This window comes from Rousettus aegyptiacus, unplaced genomic scaffold (genome assembly GCF_014176215.1).
Source record: "Rousettus aegyptiacus isolate mRouAeg1 unplaced genomic scaffold, mRouAeg1.p scaffold_m13_p_12, whole genome shotgun sequence".
NCBI classification, from domain to species: domain Eukaryota; kingdom Metazoa; phylum Chordata; class Mammalia; order Chiroptera; family Pteropodidae; genus Rousettus; species Rousettus aegyptiacus.
Genome location: NW_023416287.1, coordinates 3545394 through 3561604, shown reverse-complemented (window position 1 = coordinate 3561604; position 16211 = coordinate 3545394). Strand labels below are relative to the sequence as shown.

General features: G+C 55.8%; 1 long non-coding RNA gene across 2 annotated transcripts; it reads right to left on the bottom strand.

Annotated features, from left to right (window-relative positions):
* Positions 1–8103: 8103 nt before the first annotated feature.
* On the bottom strand, positions 8104–14620 carry LOC107500098. 2 transcript variants are annotated; one of them, XR_004953531.1, is made up of 3 exons: positions 14009–14620; positions 13228–13837; positions 8104–12871 (listed from the first exon to the last, which is right to left on the bottom strand). It is a non-coding gene; the product is annotated as an uncharacterized LOC107500098 (long non-coding RNA). The 2 variants fall into 2 exon arrangements; XR_001594428.2 differs by having other exon boundaries at positions 8104–13361; positions 13708–13837.
* Positions 14621–16211: the final 1591 nt, after the last annotated feature.

Here is a 16211-nt window from a genome sequence, read left to right as displayed (position 1 = left end):
AAGCAAGGTGGTGAGGAGATCAGATTCCATTCTGCAAGTCCTCTTCCGTCTTGTAGAGTTTGGCTAGGTGCGTGTTACCTCTGCTTGAAGAACAAGAGCGTGTCTAGGAAGGGCGTCTGGCCCAGTGAAATTTGAATTTCAGATGAACGACAGATACTTTTGCAGCATGCGCACGTCCCACAGTACACGTTATGTTTATTTGGCAATGCTACCACAAGCACTGGGTCAGCCCCCCCTCCCCAGGGCCCTGCGCTCGTTGGGTAATCAGCCTTGGGCTGATTCGTTTCCTTGGAATCTTCTGGGAGCTGGGAGTCATCTTCGAGATGTGCCCATTGATACAGTTACTCAGTGTGCCATCACTTCCAGGGGAATGGTCTCGGCTCCTACAAAGTGACTCACGATGAACTGATTCGTTTCGGGGAACAAAAATGAAAATAAAAACGGCTGGATGGTTGTTTGTGGCTGGCCTACGTTTCAGGCAGCTCCCCTGTTGCAATCGCTTGATTTATACTTTGTGCTGGGCCGGCCCCAAGTCGGGAAAAGAGACGAGTTCCACCCCCCTTGCCGCGGAGCCCTTCTCACCTGCTGGGGGTACCTGTGAGGTTGTTGGCACTGCCCTTGCTCACCGGAGGCCGGGGTGGCCTCCGGGCAGGTTTGGCGTCCTCGCAGACCCACGCCGGGCTGTGGACACGTGCCATCCTTCACTGCGATCTTTGTTTTCCAGACGTCAGTGGAGCTAAATAAAGCTAACATCAGAATTTTACCTGTTTTCCAGGTAAATGCCTACCTGGGGGCTCCACTCTCATTTGCACAATCCCATAAAGGCTCGGAAGAAGATAGACTGACATCTGAATATTGGCTCCCCCACTTCCGGGCTGGGGGAGCTTGTACCCGTTCCTTTATCGCTCTCGGCCTCGGTTTCCCATTCTGTGAAGTGGGGATAATAAGAAACAGAAGCACACGGGGAGCGTGGAGGTGGGGGGCCGCCTTCCGTGGGCGAGGGTCACAGCCACGCACCCGGGCAGAGAGCCCTGAGGCGAAACGATCCCAACGGGGAAACGGGCTTCGGGAAAATGCCAGTAACACGCGGACACCTTGAACATGGCTGCGGCTCGCTCCGGTTTCGGACAATAGAAAGAGGAGGAGGGAAAAGGGAGACCGCGTTAGCAGGGCACGGAGCCCGTTGCTGTGCTTTTGAAGATCCACGTAGATTAGTCATGTCTTCTGGCCGGCACCCGCTTTGTGAGCTTAATACCCGTCAGGAGCTGGGGGTCACTAACGTGCCCTGGTTTCCAAATCCATCTGCCGCCTCCAGTTTCAGCTGCCGATCTCTCCCCTCTCCGTGGCTTGAACGTCACTTCATTTCTTGACACCAACCTGTGGACACCCCTCCCCCCCCACACCCGCCACACATGACGAAATATACATTCTGTTCTTTCCCGAGAAAACAAAATGAATAATACATTTATAAGAGTAGCATGTTTATGTTGGAAATTAAGGGAAATAAAGAGAGAAAGGAAAAATCACTCAGATTCTGACCAAAGAGATACTCATTTTTTAAGAATAACATTTTTGTTCCTGATTATTATCTGAAGTTAAAGGTTATTAAAGTGGAAATCTGGAAAACAAAGAGACAAAAAAGAAGACGAAATTCCACTACCCAGAGATAATTGCCGTGGACATTTTGGCAAATTCCCTTCCCTTTTCTAATGTCTAATTCTCTCTCTCTCTCTCTCTCTCTTCCTCTCTCTCTCTCTCTCTCTCCCTCTCTCTTTCTCTCTCTCTCCCTCCCTCCCTCTCCACATTTGAGATGTAATTATATAAAGTCCTCTCATTACTTACAGCTTAGAAGGCAGTTTTTAATCATCCAATTTCAAGCCATGAGAATTTTCCCACGTCATTTCGTCCTTCTGGAAAACAATCACTCCGAGGTTGCACAATGGCCTGTTGCCGCCCGTGGTTTGGCCGAATCTAACCGTCCCTCATTGCTGAGCATTTAGTTTGTTTCTAGCTTTTGGCCACTGCGGAGTGTTCCCCGAGTCTGTGCCCACGTTTCTGATGATGGCCCCAGGACAGATTTTCCAGACATCGGAGTCTTCAGGGGATGCATCTATTTTTAAGGTTAAAATTAATTAAATGTAAACGTCTAATTTTCTGGTGGTGTTCATAGAGATCATTGGAATTCCCAATTGGAGAAGAGGAGGCCACAGAGAGCCCTTATTAAACTCGATAATTTGCGGCACTACAGAGATGGCCGGAAAGGCAACCCGAAGCAAGGAGAAAGGAAGTTTCGGCTCTACCTGAAACATCTGTACACATTTCACAGCTTCCAACACAAACTTTGGTTCAGTGAAACCACAATTCCCATCAATCTGTCAATGCCCGACGTGAAAACAAGACAGAGTGAGCTCGTTGGAAGATCCGGGGGACGTGGGGCTCTCTTCCCAGAGAGACACGACTTGCTCGCCATTGCGAAGCGCCCGCCTGGAGTTGCCTTACAGTGTTGGGTCCGCCCCGGACTCCACTGCAGCTGACAGGCCCATCGACTCGGCCCCAACACCCAGAACCCCCGGCGGCTGTCCCAGGACTCAGCCGGCTGCAGTCTGGAATGGGCTGAGCGGCTGATTTTTATCTCGCACGGATCATGCCAGGTTTCCTGGGATGAAAGGGAATCGCAGGGGTGAGATTGCCGACTGGGGAGCGTGGCGTGGTCATGCCCCAGCACGCAGCACCCTGCCCTTCCTGCCCGAGACCCCAGCCCGGAGCACCTGGGCCTTCCCGAAGATGACTGAGGCACCAGACACTGTTCCCATCCCTGAGAAGGACGGCAGGGTTGACATGGGCTCCAGACCCCAGGTTCCTATCGTGCGACCTCGGGTAGTCACTCGGCCTTCCCGATAATGAACACGCCCATCTCAGATGGCTGATGTGAGGATTAAGTGTGTTCTCACACAGGCAGCGCTCATGGACAGGCCTGCCGCGGAGTTGTTATTTTTGCCCCGAGAATATGAGTCCCACGGGACAGGCACTTTGTCCCGTCTGCGGCGGCCTGCCCAGTGCCTAGGACAGTGCCGGGCACAGGGTAGCGCTCCGTGAGCATGTGCTGAGGGCGTGTGCCCTGCTCACCACCGTCTGAGCAGGGGGCCAGCCGCAGCCCGGGCGTCCAGCTCGTTTATTTTGAATCCAGCAATGCATGTTGTGTTCCCCGGGGCGGGGGTCTCTGGGCTCTGTTAAGGATCGAAGATGGGCTGATGTTTGCTATTTGCTAAAAGAGAGCCGACCGTGTTCATCCAAACCACCGGAAGCAAAGACGCTCATTTCCATCTCCTGAGCCCTCACCGCGTGCCCAGCCCCGCACGGACACCCGGAGCCCAACCTCTGTCCTCTCGAGGGTACTCCCGTGATGAGCACACACAGAAAATGGTATTTACGCGGCGCGGCGGGGTCAACCAGACAGTCTTGGGGACATCTGTGTGGAGCTGGACGAAAAAAATGCATCACATTGAAATTACTCTAGAATTATGGTAAGGAGGCCAAAACACAAAGGATCATGGGGTATATTTAGTACCGAGTTTTGTTTAAGACATCCAAACAAAACCTTGTCGCCTTACAAAAAAACAAACGAACAAAAAAACGTGAACTTGCTTCTATAAATGTACTTGTTTTACATAAGATTTTACGACTGGCATGATACACTATTCCAGAGCAAGAATTTTGCTAGCGATGTCTTCAAATTCTTCATTTGAAGAATTCTTCGTCACTGTCTTTAAAAATTTCTAAGTAAGTAAGGCATAGAATCTTGAAAATCTATTTTAAAACAACATTTGACAAAGGAAGAAACAAACAGGTGAAAATATATTGAAAGAATCCGAAGGCGTTTTTAAAACGATATATGTAAAACACTGTGATTTCTTATGTGCCTATGAAGGAATTTCGCACTCTGTCGAACTTTGCATGCGTATCGGGCATTCCGATTGAATGTGGAGGCTCTAGTTTTCTAAATGTGCGATTACCTGGCGGCGGTTTGGACGATGTTAAAAGTGTAATGCCAAAGATGCGGAAGTCGAGAGGCTCACTGTACTCTAGGGCCTTTATACGACATTAGAAGGACCTTGACTGTCGACCTAGCACAGGAAACTATTGCAGGAGTTTCAGCCGGTGACCAACTTTGGTTTCAACAGCGCCCCCTGGCTGCTGCTGTGGGCACAGGCGGCCCAGGGGCCTCCGTGGAGGCAGGACAGGGAGGCCAGCTGAGTGCCCAGGCAGACGACGGTGGCCTGGAAGACGCGGCGGTGGATCGGAGTCCCTCCCTACCTGGGATCTCATCTTGTCGCCCAGGAATTCCACATCTGCCGACCAAACTAAAGAAATAGCCCCCCCCAAACCCATAACAAACAAACAAACAAGGATTTAAAAGGGGTGGGGAGGTTCAGGAGGGGGTCAGATGAAAACGCCAGAGTTACGACATGAAAAAAAAACGTGGGAGCAACACCCACCACCACCACGGGGGCCGAGCTAGGCAACCCCGAGGGCACAGAGCCGGCTCAGGGGCGTCCCCCGTGCGTGGAGGGGCTCCATGTGTCACCTGACTGAGCACAGCAGGACAGTGTACCCAGTGCTTCGGCGACTGGAACATCTGGACAATACACGCTCACGAAGGGAGGAACGAGGGAGGCAGGGCGCAGCTGGATCCAGGTCCCAAGGGAGCAGGCCAGCCTCTGGGGAGGGCAGTCTAAGGCGGGTGTGGGTCTGGGTGGGGCCTCGGCTCCAGGCACCGCCCCTCCGCAGGCCTGGCCCCTGGAGTTTCGGGGTGTCTCCTCCCCCCCACCCCCTCACCCCGCCTTTTCCACACCATCGGGGTTAGTGACAGTCAGCAGTTTTGTTGTGGGGCTCACGGGCAGAACAAGTGGGTACACGGGCTCCCGGCCCGGCCTGCCTCCCAATAAGCCCCATGATTTTAATGAGTCCTTTACAACTGCTAAATGATTAAGCCCAAGACCGACGAGAGTAACTGGTAGCCCCGAATCTTGGCAGCAAATGAGAGGAGCAGGGCCCCGCCCCGCGGTCCCCTCCCGCCGGCCGGCAAATTACGGCAGCAAAATGCAAGCGAGCGCCGGCAGATCGCAGTTTAATTAATAAACTAGTAAGCGCCGTGTGAGTCACAGTCACCTGGGAGACCTCGTTTTCCTTCCCTTCGGTTCTGACAGACACCTGCACTGGGAACAACCTCTACCTCACGCCCACAGCAAACGGGAGCCACCAGGGGACCCGCGGGTCTGTTGGCCGGCGTGGCCGCCAGGCCTGTCCAGACAGGGTTTCCGGACAGAGCAGATCAGGCGCAGGACGCTCAGGTGAATGCGAACTTCTGGAAAACAGCAACGAATTGTCCCAAATGTTTCGCGGGACACGTTCGCACTGGTAAACGATTGCTGTCGATCTGACATTCGCCTTGAATGGGGCGGCGTTCTGTGTTTCATCTGGCAAACCTGTTCCCGGTGTGAGACCTGTGGGAAAACAGTTATTACCTGGGGAACAATCCAAAAAAATGATCACTGCTTTCTCCTCGTGACCTTCCAGGGCACACAGAGTATCACGGCGTGGTTGAGAGGGGCCTTTGGGGTATGGGTTCGAACCTTGGCTCCGCCACCTTTTAGCTGCGTGACTGTAGGCTGGTTGTTTAACCTCCGCTCCCTGGGCCTGGTGCTCGGACCTGGCTCATACGGGTGTTTTGAAAACGTCAGTCCACACTTCACACGAAGCCCTTAGCACAGGGCCCGGCTCCCAGCAGGCCCGAAGCACACGTCCACGAGGGCACTATTTTCCGTTCAACGTCGCTCCTGTGGAATCCGTACGGCATCTTCTGAAGGTCTTTTCTCTGAAGATCGGAATGCCTGTGCCGGAAGGAAATGTGGCCTCAGGGGTGACTGCAGGACCCGAACAGGCTGGGACCTTTGGCTCTCGCAGTAGGAGAAGGTTGGCTCGAAAGGTGCGTGGGGTTCAGAAAGGACAAACCCATCGCATGGTCCTGGTCCTCATGAGACTTGTATGGGGACCACCGGGGCAGAGGCCCCACTTCCCTACTTCCTTCTGCTCTTGCGCTTTGGTGTTCTCTACACGCGACGTCTCGGGGCTGTTGTAGAGACCGCGTTCGACGGCGCGCCATGGGCCAAGGGCGCCGGGCACGCAGCAGGTTGCCTGCTGAATGAGACATGGCGCCTGCGCCCTCCCTGCCCTGATTTCCATTATTCACGTTGGGTCTTATTTCTCCTCCCACAGCATTAGCCGCTGCAGGGCGGGGCTGCGACACTCCTTTGAACTTGGCCCGGTGCTCAGAGGTCTGGGGAATTCAAAAGCCAAACGGCTCGAATGCTCGCGGGATGGCATCAGTCACCTGTGTCCCGGGCGATGTCCCACAGCTGGATGTGGCACTGGGGGCTTCCGTCGGGGTTGCCTTTCACCTGGGTCTCGAGCTCACTCGAATAGGTGACTTGAATAAGGTAAGTCTTTTTCCTTCGCATTTAGAAGGCGTCTTGCAGAGAACAAGCCGGGACTGGCAAGCTGCACGCCGTCATGGGGGATCTAGGCTCCTTCCATGCGTTTGCTTCTCTTTCTTAGCGTGAGACTTCCAGCCTTAGGTCTCCTCATGGTCCCGGACGGCTGCCGGAGCTCCGGCCATCATAACATATTCTGAGCAGGAGAAAGGAGCAAAGGGGGTCGCACTGAGAAAAAGCACACACTCCTCAGCTGAGTCGGCCTGCCTTCGGGGAGCCAACCGAGCATCCCCGTGCGAAGACCTCCCCTGACATCTCACAGGCCGTTTCTACCTACGGGGAATCTGGGAATGGAGTTATTTATTACCACTCAGAACGAGGGCAGGTTCTCTTAGGAAGGAAGGAGAAAGGAGAGAGGAAGGGAGGGAAGGAAGGAAAAAAGGGAGAAAGGAGAGACGACGTTGGCGAGGCACTTAGCAGCCTTCGTCACACACGGTGCGGGTCACACATGGCAGCTACTTTGCCCCCAAAACGTCAGAGAGCAGATAAGGAACTCCAGTCTGCTCACACGCGGTCGAGGGCAGGGGTCTCAAACTCCAATGCCCCCAGAGTCCGGGCACAGCAATAGGGGGCAGAGGGGACTTTGGCAGACGGCGGATCCGTGGCTCCCCTCCAGGAGGCCCCTGTGGCCAGCCCCGGCTGGTTGTCAGAACCAGCCCCGTTGGTCCCAGTTTTGATTTGATTTTTTTTTTTTTTTAAAGAGCATAATGCAATCTAGAGTGTGCATGCCGATCTTTCAACTTCTAAGTGCCGAGTTTACAACTGTCGACAAAAATTTAAAGAACACGAGCGGCCAATACATTTGGGATGTTTTGACGTGTTTTCATCCTCTGATTATAGCAGGAAAATACAATACTTACATCCCGTGGAATTACCTAGTGAAAGCTGTATGTCACTCATTACGGGGAGGGAAGTCAGCTGAACGTAATCAACCCCGCCAAGCTCGGGAGATGTCGGTGACTTTGGGTGCTGGCGACGGCAGCGGGCGAGGGGCACGCTGTGAGAGGGACGATGTCCTGGCCCCGCATTCAGCCTCCTTGTGTGTCCAGCCGTCTCCTGGCCTCCCAGTGGCGCGGGGCCAGGCCGTGTGGAGAGGGGGCCAGGCGGCCGGTCCCCGTGCATCGTAGCGTGGGGTCCCAGGCGAAGCCCGACCGGCTCCGGGCCCGCTTGTCTGCAGCGGGGCCTTCCCCCAGATTCTGGGTGGATTCCCTTGGGCATGAGGCGGGTCTCCAACTCGGCGTCCGAGGTCTCGGGGTCCATGTTACACACAGAAGGCGAAGGTCCGCGGGGCCGATCTCGAAGAGAAATGACAGGGAAGGGGGTTCCAGGCCTCCGTCTGCTGCTCTGGCTGTTCCCAGCCGAGACCGAGGGGTCAGCCGCCGTGCAGATGCCCGGCTTGCCCTCTCGTCGCCAGCTAAATGGCAGTCACAAACGTAGCCGTTCCGTCGTGAGCCCGCGGCTTGGTCCCGGCTTCCGGCCAGCACGGAGGGCCGCTGGCCTCTGACGGCTGCGTTCCGGCGACCGCGTTCCAGCAGCCAACCTAACTTCCTAACTTGGCATTGGCCGAGCTCCCAAGAAGGAATTAAGGGCGACCAGCCGTCCTGGCTGGCCAGGGGCCGAAGCGGTCCCAGGACACAGGACTTTCTGCTTTAAACCGCGCTGCGTTGGTCACCCTCTCTCCGCCCTCACTGTCCACAGACAGCCTCGCGTCCCTTGCCAGAGACGGGGCGAGGGAACCTACGACTGGCAGCGAAGGGTTCTAGAACGTGTGGTTATCGTCCTGGATCGCTGAGTTCCCAGGAAGCTCTTAGAACCACCCCAAGCCGCAGAAAGCCACAAGCCGTGAGCCAACGGGCCGGAGCCTTGCTCCCAATGGAAAACAAACAATGTCAGTAACGTGCAGGGGGAAAAAGTTATCTCTGTTCATGACCCAGAGAGGTAAAACCCAGTCCCCACCACGATGAATTTTCCTCTCGTTCTCGGCACGAGGTGTAAGGTCGTGCATCGAGCATGGTCCCACGTTTGCTTCAAAGCATAACGAAGCTACAGAAGTGTGTCCGGGGTGGAGGGTTTGCGTGAGCGGAGAGGAGGTGTGGGGCCACACACACACACACACACACACACACACACACACACACACACAGCTAGCACAGGGGCCCGCAGGGCCGGGATCGGACCGGGCGGGACGCAAGCTGTTTCAGACTCTCCTTCCTGGGTTGCTTGAGTCTGTTCACCAGATTTCCAAGACCTGATACCTGCAGAGATTTAAAACAGAACCATCGTTTCTTGACACTTAAGACGCTTCGTACTGAACACTCGGTGGCGGTGGGCAGAGAGGACGCCGGATGGCCAGGGCACGTCCGTCCACGCAGACGGCAAGCCGCAGCGTAGACGGCCTAGCGTCGCCCGACGGAAATGGAGTTAGGAGCTGCAGGTGTCCCTTCAAGCGTCAGCGAAGTTCCGGGAGGGGTCACGCCGAGGTCGCAGCACGGTCTGTCCCCGGCAGAGGGGAGGTGCCGGTGCGCGCTGGGACTTCTAAATCCGCCCTCTGCCGTTTGGGCTTTCTTCCTCTAACGAGCATTACTTTTTTTTTTTTTCCTTGTTAAAAGACATATGTCGAATTTCCACCCACTAGAAAGTTCTCCTTTTAAGCGAAACCCCAGTGTTCACAGACCTATGAGGGTGACAGGGTCCCTTCCCGTAGGCCATCTTCCTGGTGCAAAATAGGACACATTTTACATAACTTTTCAAGAACAAATCTCTCGTGTAATTAATTAAGCCTATAATTGTAGGCCAATTTTTAAAAATGTAATTTGTAGCTTCCCGACAATACTCATCTCGAGCCTGACTTCTGATGTGGGCTAACTTATATTGGAACCAATTTTTACGACTTGGAGAGTGAGGATGACCCAGGCTCCATCTGTGAATGATTGAAACTCATTGTCATTTCTGTATTTATTTCTTCATAGCAACGGCTATTTATGGAACCATGTCTACATCTCCGGCCCTGCACACCGGGCTCTGGAGAGTTCGTTTTAGTCAAACCTCGAGGCCACTTTCGGGGGGTTGGGGAGCCGCGTCTACTCCATCGTGGCCGTCCGTTCCTCCTGAGTCATTGTCATTTTCCTCTGAGGGTCAACGGTTTTACAGAGCAGGTTTCGTTCTGCTTGTGGCATTAAAAAGAAACCTCTGGATCTGAGCCGCATCCCCTGCACGGTGGGACATTTTCGTGAGAGCGACGGCGTTTCCACCTGGGGACTGAGCGCCTTGCACGCGGCAGGTCCGCCGTCCACCCACCTGCGGCTTTGCTCTGCAGAAAAAGAGACGGCCAGGCCCGTCCTCTGCTCTCTGGGCGTTTCTGCAGTTTGCAAGTCTCTCCTGGCCGTTCGAAGCATGAAGGAGGTTCTGGGAAACACAAACCCTCTTTCAGGGTAAAAAGGGAGCTGCTTTTAGGGAGGAGGCAGGGGCCACAGGGCTCCCGTGAGCAGGGCCGTGAAGTCCCTCCCTGGCTTTGCCTCCTTCGCTGGGACAGACAGATGGAGTCTGAGCCGAGTTACTATTGACACAGGACCTCACGTGCAATGGGGAGGTGAGCCTCACTTCCCAGCCGCGAGGCGGGAATTGCCGCCCGTCAGAGCAAACGGCCACGGTCCCCAGGACGAGGGCGCGTCCTGTGAGCACCGCCGGCCCGTTGGGTACGACCAGCAGCAGGCAAGGTTCTGAGGCCTACCTGCCCCTTCCTCGCTCCAAGCGGCCCGCCTTTGGTTCTGAGTGAGGGTGTCGGGGGAGGGGGGCTTTCTTCACACCTGGGGAAGGAGTCCCAACCTGTCAGCAGCGTCCCAAAGAGCCACCTTCAAACCTGATGTTTCCTGATTTTGGGACTTTCACCCTGGAGACAGGGCTCTGATTCAAATGCGTGCTGACTCACTCCAACCCGCGGGGGGAGCCCTCCCCCCAACACCGTTTGAGTCATTTGGGGTTTCTATCGCCTTGAATACGCTTTGAATTATTCCTTTTGTCGAAAAGATTATTGTCAGGAAACACCTTCGCGAGCCGTCCGTACATGTCATCGCATTTCAGCGGGCGTTGGAGCCGTGTGCATTCGGAGGCTCGGGCAGGTTCAGGGGGAAGGCGGCACCCCAGCCTGCTCCCCGAAGACTTGCTGCAATGCAGGGCCCGGCCGGCTGGCACGCCTGACCACAACACCCCGGGGCGGGTCTGCTTAAGACGCAGGAAGTCAGAAAATCAAAAGCGAACTCTGCAGAGCCCCAGGACGGCGGCCCTGGGCCCAGGCGTGATGCAGAAGTCACCAGCCACCCCAGATGGACCATTCGGTTTGTGCCTTGCTGAAAACTGTCCTTCCCAAAGAAGGAGATGAAGACACTTGCCCCCGGCAGGAAAAACAACCGAAATACAAAAACTACCCACTCTCCGTAAAGACCGTGGGCCACCAGTTTTTGACGATAGCTTTATTTGATGGGTGTTCCCAACCCCTTAGAATTAGGATTAGGGGAGAAGGGTGGGAATGGTAAAAATTCTGATGCTTGGGACCCCTACCCTGACCAACGGGATCAGAATTTCCGGGCAGTTTGATTTTATTCTAGGTTCTACAGCGCTCCAGGTGAGTTAAACATGCAGCTGGGGCCGAGGACAACCGATTTCATCCAGGGGCCTTTAACTCGAGGAGAAAATTTAAAATTCAAGATGCAAAAAGGAAATAAAAAGCCTCCTTGCCAGGTAAGGTCCTCTGAATTCCGTCCCTCCCCGCTAATGGGGGCGGGGGGCGTTCTCAGGAAGCCGAGAGAGGGACCGGCCAGCTCCAAAGCCGCCTGGGACCCGGCCAACTGGATTCAGCGGTCACGTGACGCCCTCTGCTGGCCACGGAAACCGGCCGACTCTTCTGAAAGGGACGGTGACAAGGGGCCAGTCTGCTGGCCCCCTGGCGGGGCAAGGTCTTCTCTGGTGCTGCAGTCCACACAGTGGGGGAATGTGCAAGCAAACAGCAGAACGTTGGCGGGGAGCCACCGGGGTTTTCCCCCCTTTAATTCAGCCAGGGCCGCTGTTCCAGGAAAGAGAAGACATTTTCCCAGCAAAAACATAGCAATGCAGTTGCCGACCAGAAAGATTTAGTGTAGGAATAAACGTAGCTTTTAGAAAAGCCTTACTGCGTTTTCCTTTTATTTATTTTTTCTCGTTCGGCTTCTGGCCGGTGAGCTGTCCGCTGGCACCGGCTGCCATGAGACCTCGTAGTTGAGAAATTGATCTTTGGCGGCTGCTGCCATGCCGTCTTCAGGGCCATGTGTTTAACGCTCTGCTGTCGTCGGCGATGTGGGGCTTCTCGTCTCCCTCCCACTGTGGGATTACGGCGTGGAGCCTCAGACAGCCGCTCTCACGCGGCCCCGTGGCCCCCGGCACCCAGCGGGTGCCGGCGGATCACCTTGGAGGCTTTGTCACAGATCCAAGCTCTGTCTGTACGACACAAGGCCAGCAAAGAAATAAAAAAATGTGACCTTTTGTCTTCTGCCTTCGATGCCTAGAGAGAAGGAGGTTGGGCACGCATAGCCCGGTATTTGGGAAAAGAGCCCATCCCTGGACGAGGAAACTCAGATTCGGGTCGCTAATGGCAAATGCACCTGCAGGGTGACAGCCGCCCGGGGCTGCAGGCCCAGTCGGGAAAAACGTCTCGGCTGCCAGCAAACAGGCCAAAGCGGCATCGGCGTTTGTCAGGCCAGTCAGCCGTCTCTCTGTCCCCTGCCGTCTGGGGAGACTTGGCCTCTGTCAAACCCTTTGGGGTCTCAGGCCTCTCATCCCAGTGAGCGGGTGTGGAACCAGGGAGGGGTGTGGCCCTGAGGACAGAGCCTTGTCCTCAGACTGACCCCCGAGGTCTTTGGGCTGCACCGTAGCTCCTGTCTCGCAGAATGCTGCTTGGGGGCCGTGCTTCGTGACCGACCACAGGTGTTCGGGGATGTTCGTGTGCGTGTGAGTTACTGGTGTCGCCTTTTGCCCAGTTGGGGCCAGTAGTGTTTATTCACCATTTAGTTTTTTATTTGGAAACATTTACTTCTATGACGTCTCCATCCATCTCTCTGGTTTTAAAGGTTTTCTTAGAAACAGGAAGGGGTGTTGAATTTTATGAAATTCCTTTCTGACATCTGTCAAGATGATGATAGAGTTTTCTTCCTTCCCTGGCTAGTGTGAATTATGTCAACAAATTCTTTCCTAATAAAGCATTCTTGCAACTCTGGTCACCCTGCTGTCCCTTTGGCCTTCAAAGCTGTTTCTCCTTCTTCTTTAAATCCTTACTATTTCCATGAGTTTTACTAGCAGGGAAAAATCAATGTGAAAAATCTATCCTTATTCTTTATCTTCCATTAAATAACTTAAAAACATTTTAAAACAAAAAACAGGGCTGTGCCATGACATGGTTCTGCATTGTATTTTTTTTTTTTTTTTCCAGTTCAAAAGCCTCGTTCCTAGGCAGAAGAGAGTTCTGGAGCTCCTCCTGTTTCTCTGGTTGTTTTTTGGGGGGATCCCCTCTTTTCCCTGTGCTGCTTGCAGTGCAGATTCCCCCCCAGGATGTTGTACTCAGACCTCTCCTCTGGTTTTACCCAGCCCCCCGCGGCTTCCACTCGGAACAACCTGCTGACCCGGCCTCACCTCCTCCAGCCCCACTCACCTCCGGGAACTGAGGCCGCCTCCAGGGGAGCCGGCGGCCCCAGTCCAAGGCCGCAGACCAGGGCGAAGGGGCAGACGGTCTAGGCCAGGCTGGCGGGGGTGAGTGCACCCCCAAAGGTGATTCTCACGTGTTCCCTTGGAAGAGATGCAATCAGTTCGCAGAGGAAAACCACATTTTGTTTAGTCTTTTCCTGGCCCAGAATGCCTGGTATGTAATAAATCCTGGAGCCAGCCCCGAGGGGGACTGGCTTTTATGGGCCCCAGGCGGCCCTCTGTGCCCCCTCGCCCAGGCGGAGGGCTTGACCTGCTGGCTGCTGATTGGAAGATGGGGGGGGGGCTTTCTTCCCATCCCCACCTCCTGTGATGCTGACACCCTTTCCATCAGATGAAATGAAACTGGCCTCTGAGGTGTCTTGCTCCAGGCCCCCCACCCCCACCCCAATAACACCATGCAGCAGCGTCTCCAGTTTAAAGAACTAACCTGCTCCGGGGCCACCTCCAAAGGAACTCGGGGTGACTTTTGCCCTCCGGTTAGCCGATGTCGTGTTCAGCAGAGTGACGCTGGGGGTCTCGCCGCTGGTAACTGCTGCAGACTGGAGACGCGGCAAATCCTTGGGTCGTCAAGACGGACGGAGGCGAGGGGTTTTGGGGACCGGCCCTGGCACCCAGTCCCAGTGATCCCACCGAGACCTTGGTGGGATTCATTCATAGCCAAGACCGCCAGGCCCTGGGGTGAAGGATGGACCAGGCGCATGGAGCTTCCCCGCCAGCAGCTGACTCACCGGCGGAGGAATTTCAGGTGGCGGGGAGGAGGTTCGATGTGACCAGGGGCGCTGTGCCAAGTTCACTGCCAAATTTCAGGATCAGGCAGAGTCACCACGTGCTGATTCACCAGTCGCTGGCTGGGTCCGGGTTGCGTCATGGGGAGCAGATGTGCCCGGCCCCTCGTCGGCTCCGTGGACCCCTCCCGGACCCACCTCACTAATCAGCGGTGCGGAGGGCACGCCTTCCATCACTCCCCAGGGATTACAGCAGGAGCGGCCCGTCCAGACCCTGCTCCAGCTCCTCTGAGTTCCCATGATCCAGGCCCTAACCGCGAACCCGCAGAACGGATCGGAACGCCCATCCCATGCTGCAAGTCACGAGCTAAAAACCAGCCCGGGTGGTTAGCTTCTCTCATGCACAAGAGGCGGCGGGTCCCCTTGGTCTGTGGAAGGAGCGGCGGTCCCGGGGGCTGGCGTTAGGAAGGTCGTCTGCCCTGTGAGGTCCATGGGGTCAGCCGAGCATCCTGTCCATCTGTACTCACAGCCCCGCTCCACGGAACGTCACTATCAAATCCTGCTCCCACGGGGCTCGCCCTGGAGCTGGGGGAGACGGGAAACAAACAGATAGGACGTCCGTGCCTCCTACTAAGGGCTGCGAAGACGTCGCAGCAAGGGCGCGGGGGAAAGAGTGTCTGTGAGGAAGACGGCGTGGGTCGGGCGGTCAGGGAAGGCTCCCTGGAGGCAGCGATTTAGATCGCGAGATCTAAACGACAAGAAGGAGACAAGCGCGTGGCTCCCCTGGAGGAGAAGCAGAAGGGGCTGCAGGTGCGAAGGCTGTGTGATGGGAGGGAGCAGGTGAGCGGAGGCCTGGGTGGGTCTGTGTAGCTGGGGTCAGGGACCCCAGGGACCAGCAAGGGAGACCATGCTGGCGAGAGGCAGGGGCACAATGACACAGGGCGTGGAGGCCGGGGAGAGGGCTGGGGTTCCGTCCTAAGACAACGAGAAGCTATAGGAGGACTTTAAGCGTGGGGTGACAGAGCCTCCTCTGACCCCTGCGTGAAGACCGGATGGAGGGGCCAGAGAGGGTCCAGGGAGGCGGCCAGTGCAGCCATGCGGGGGATGGAGGCTGTGGTTCTGGCCATTCCCTTCCGTCCGGGATCTGGTCCAGGCCCAGATGACGCCTTTCGTTGTCACGGCTCTGCGGCCTTCTCTAATCTGACCGACTCTTCAGCCTCCTTTCGTCTTTGGTGAGGGGGCAGGCAGGGGACGCCGGGGCCGAGTAGCATCCGGCTCACGTGTGTCTCCTTCTGACCACATGTCACACCCTGTCAGGCAGCTCTGTCCCCACCTGTTTGCAGTAATTACAATTTTGCCCCTGCAGGGGGTTGAATGGTGGCCCCAAAAGATATGTCCACGCCGTAACCCCCGGAGCCTCTGAATGTGACCTCGTTGGGAAGAAGGTCTTTGCAGATGTAATTAAGTGAAGGATCCTGGAACGAGGTCATCCTGGATTACCCAGGCGGGCCCTGAATCCAACCTCAGGCGTCCTCAGGAGAGGCGGGCAGAGGGGGAGGAGGCCGCGTGAAGATGGAGGCGGAGCCTGGGGTGATGTGGCCACAGGCCCGGGAAGCCGGAACCACCGGAAACTAGAACAGGCTGAGGAATATTCCCACGCCGACCCTCGTGCGGGGTGTGGCCCTGCCAACGCCTCTGCTTTGGACTTCTGGCCCTGAGAGCCGTGCGAGAGGGTCCGTTTCCGTTGTGTTAAGCCAACCAGTTTGTGACAACTTGTCTGGCAGCCCCAGGAAACTAACACGACTCCCTTTTTCTGTCAAAAGATCGCTTTTATGGTCAGCCTCCCCATAATGCCTTGCCTTTCGCAGAGCCAATTAACTGTTTGTTGATGGACAGAAACACAGTCCACCTCCCGCCGGCTGAGGCTGGGGGTGGGCGGTCCTCCTTGGTCCAAGGAGTGGTGGGGGAGGGGGACCATGAGGTGGACCCGCCCCATTTGGGGGCTGCAGCCACAGCCCAGGGGCTGCGAAGACCTCTCAGGACATCCAAACATTTCTGGCATCAGCCAGGGGACAGGAGAGGCCACCAGTATTTGGGTGGCCGTTGGGTGGGGGGGGGGGCAACTCCCCTACCGCGGGGGACATGTGCTGGGCGTTAGCTGTATTGGGCCCTGCGGGGCTCAGATCTGGGGGGAGGACAAAGCCAC